This window comes from Aegilops tauschii, chromosome 7 (assembly GCF_002575655.3).
Source record: "Aegilops tauschii subsp. strangulata cultivar AL8/78 chromosome 7, Aet v6.0, whole genome shotgun sequence".
Taxonomy (NCBI): domain Eukaryota; kingdom Viridiplantae; phylum Streptophyta; class Magnoliopsida; order Poales; family Poaceae; genus Aegilops; species Aegilops tauschii.
The window spans coordinates 437,252,218-437,256,399 of NC_053041.3; positions in this window are offsets into that span (position 1 = coordinate 437,252,218).

A 4,182-nucleotide genomic window follows, 5' to 3' on the forward strand; every position below is an offset into this window, starting at 1 on the left:
TTATAAAGGGGTCAAGGCCTGTCCTTTTCTTCTTGCGCTCGATCTTTCCTTTCTCCCACCTCAAATCCCAGCACCCAAGGCAGAGGCCAAGCGCTTCGGACCTTCAATCATGTCCGGATCCAACCTTCAAGGCCGGTGGGTGCCCTCCTCCGTAACAGAGGACGACATCAGGAAGCTAAGAGAAGCCAGGTATCTGACCACCGAAATCTCGCATAGGCTGCCTGCTCAAGGGCAGGTCATCCCCACTCCCGAACCCAACGAGAGCGTCGTATTTGTTTCCCACTTCCTCCGAGGGCTAGGCTTTAGTCTTGTTCCCTTTGTTAGAGGGCTTATGTTCTATTACAGGCTCGATTTCCATGATCTGGCTCCGGATTCCATCCTTCACATCTCGTCGTTTATCGTCGTGTGTGAGGCCTTCCTCCGCATCGCCCCACACTTCGGCTTATGGCTCAAGACCTTCAATGTGAAGCCAATGTTGATCGATGGGCAACACACAGAGTGCGGAGGTGCCATAATAAGCAAAGGCATCGATGCTCCAAGGCCAAAGGGATCCTTCCCCGAGATGTCCAATTTATGGCAGCGGGAGTGGTTTTACATCACGGCTCCCCAAAGTACTAAGTGGGTAGCTGCCTCTGCCTTCCGTTCGCCCCCCCCCCCCCCCGCCACAACTGGTGTCATGGATCAACAAGGGGCTGGACTGGGGGCGGCTAATGACGTGCCAACATTGCAGAGTCGCATCCGGGATCTCCTCAAGAGAGCTGTCAGCCTTGTCAAAGTAATGCAAATCATGCTAGTTCATCGGGTCCTGCCATGCCAACGTCGATCTCTCCGTAGGTGGGAGTTCAACCCGGAAGGACTGCGAACTATTCAACAATTCTTCGGTGCGACGCTCGAAGAGATGTATGGATTGTTCTTCGGATCACGAATAAAGTGTCCGGACACCACCGAGGATGCGGGTCTGAACTGCAATCGTCCAGACACCCAAGTAAGTAACTCCGCGGCCGAACATGTTGTCTTTTAATTTATCACAACATCATTCTGAAAAGTCGCCTTTTGACCAGGACTGGATAAAAAAGGCAAAGATGATCAGGTGTTCGGCCCCCCTTCCCGAAGTCTCACCGGATCTCCTTGCCCTTACAAACTCCTTGGTTCAACTCCACAATCTTGACGGAGGCTCCCAAGTAACACCTAGCCAATCTAGGAGACACCACTCTCCAAGAAGTAACAAATGGTGTGTTGATGATGAACTCCTTGCTCTTGTGCTTCAAATGATAGTCTCCCCAACACTCAACTCTCTCTCATAGGATTGGATTTGGTGGAAAGAAGATTTGAGTAGAAAGCAACTTGGGGAAGGCTAGAGATCAAGATTTATGTGGTTGGAATGGAATATCTTGACCTCAACACAAGTGTAGGTGGTTCTCTCTCAGAAAATATGTATTGGAAGTGTAGGAATGTTCTGATGGCTCTCTCCACGAATGAAGAGTGGGTGGAGGGGTATATATAGCCTCCACACAAAATCTAACCGTTACACACAGATCACCAAACTCGGTGGGACCGATTCAAAGAACTCGGTCAGACTGATTTGGTTCATAATGTGACCGTTAGGTGTTTCGGTGGGACCGACATGTCAACTCGGTGGGACCGATATCATTAGGGTTTGGGCATAACATAATCTCGGTGTGACCGATTACACAAACTCGATGCGACCGATTTTGGTAATAGTCAAACAGAGAGTTGGTCAGGCAAACTCGGTGGGACCGATTCGCTCATCTCGGTGAGACCGAAATGTTACGAAAAGGAAACAGAGTGTTTGCATTGCAATCTTGGTGGGACCGATCGCTCATCTCGGTTGGACCGAAACGTTACGAAGGGAAACAGAGATATTACAATCCCATCTCGGTGAGACCGAGATCCATATCGGTGAGACCGAAAAGACTAGTTTTTTTGGCAATGGCTATGTCAACAGAACTCGGTGGCTCCAGATTGAAAGAATCGGTGGGGCCGAGTTGGATATTTGGTTTGGGACATATGTGGATATGAGAAAGTAATGGAGGGTTTGGAGCATATCACTAAGCATCTTGAGCAAGAACCTCATTAAGCAACACCTCATCCCTTCTTAATAGTATTGGCTTTTCCTATAGACTCAATGTGATCTTGGATCACTAAAATAGAAAATGTAGAGTCTTGTGCTTTGAGTTTGAGCCAATCTTTTGTCCTTAGCAATTTGAAGGGTCCACTTCCTTATCCATGCCATGCCAATCATTGAGCTTTCCTGAAATATTCATCTTGAAATAGCATTAGCTCAATGAGCTATATGTTGTTAGGAATTACCAAAACCACCCAGGGATAGTTGCACTTTCAACGGTACTTCTGCTGAAAACAGCGTCAGTCCAGGTTAGTTCTAATCAAATCATACCAAAACCATATAAAATCATTGTAGATAAGGCATGAATACTTCATAAATTATAGATATGTTGGAGACATATCAGCGAACCCTGGTGTAGGCCTGGGCATTTGGTATAAACTGAATCTTCTTTTTATACCGTTCAGTTTTTTTCGAATTTGGTTAGCAAGGCTGGAAACCGATTAAGACAACCAAAATTTGCTAACCGAGATTTCGGTTAACCGACTTATTCGGTTCAGTTTTCGGTTGATACCGTAATTACTGTACACGCCAAAGTAGTTTTAGTTGTGTGCGTACTAGCGTTCATCAACCTGCGTTGTTATATAGCCTGGATACCCATCCTTCTCTCCAGACCGAGGTGGAACTAAACTATTAACCGGCAACGCTTCATCCTTATTTATGTACGTACAAAAAGACTGCAGTGGCTCACACCAAAAAGGTAAAAAAAACACCCACAAATAGCTTGGGCCTTGCATGCAGTCCACGGGTGGTCGGGGCCCATGGGACATTTTCTGTCGCTGGCGCACCACACGCGCGCACTCGACGCTTCTGGTGCGGAAATATTTAGCCTGTACCGACCCGAGCGCTCGAGAATTTTCTTCTGGTTGTACGTTCATGCGGTCGCCACGTATATTCGGTTTTCCTTTCATTTAACCAAGCTAAAACCGTACCGACCAAACTAAGGTCGGTTTCCAGAGGTAAAAACCAAATTTTTGAGTACTATCACTAAAAATTGAAATTTCGGTTTATTCGGTCTCGGTATCGGTTCAATCTTTGGTTCGTCGGTTTATATGCCCACCCCTACCCTGGTGGCTTGTGGGGCCCCTGGCCAGCCTCCGGGGCCCGTCTTCTACTCCAAAAATAGGGAGAGGACTTTCGGGATGAAGCACCGCCATCTCGAGGTGGGACCTGGGCAGGATCACTTTTGCTCTCCGGTGGAGCGATTCCGCCGGGGATACTTCTCTCCGGGAGTGGGAAATTGAAGCCATCGACATCACCAACAACCCTCTCATCGTGGGAGGTCCAATCTTCATCAACATCTTCACCAGCACCATCTCATCTCAAACCCTAGTTCATATGTTATATTCAATCTTTGTCTCAAAACCTTAGATTGGTACATATGGGTTACTAGTAGTATTTATTAAAATCTTAGATTTGGACTAACCTATTAACTTAGTGCCAAGTGACAGTTGCTATCTTTTGCCTCTTTTTGGTTTTTCAGGAAATCAGTACCAAACGAAGTCCAAATGGCCTGAAACTTTTTGACGATTTTTCCTGGACAAGAGAGACCCTAGAAGCTTCGGGAGGAGATCATACATGCCACAAGAAGGCCACAGGGCAGGGCGTGCCCTAGTACCTTGTGCCCCCCCCCCCGTGGCTCCATTTGACCTAATTTCAACTCTATAGATTCTCAACAATCAGGAAAACAAGAGAGAGCCACCCAAAATACTTTTTCCGCTGTCGCACGTTTCTGTTCTTTGGAGATCCCATCTGGAGGCATTTTTCGGCACTCTGCTGGAGGGGAATCTATCATGGAGGGCCTCTACATCAACCTTGATTCCCTTCCAATGATGTGTGAGTAGTTTACCACAGACCTACGAGTCCATAGCTAGTAGCTACATGGATTCTTCACTCTCTTTGATCTTCAATACAATGTTCTCCTCGATGTTCTTGGAGGTCTATTCGATGTAATCTTCATTTGCGTTGTGTTTGTTGGGATATGATGAATTGTGGGTTTATGATCAGATTATCCATGAATATTATTCCAGTTTTTTTTG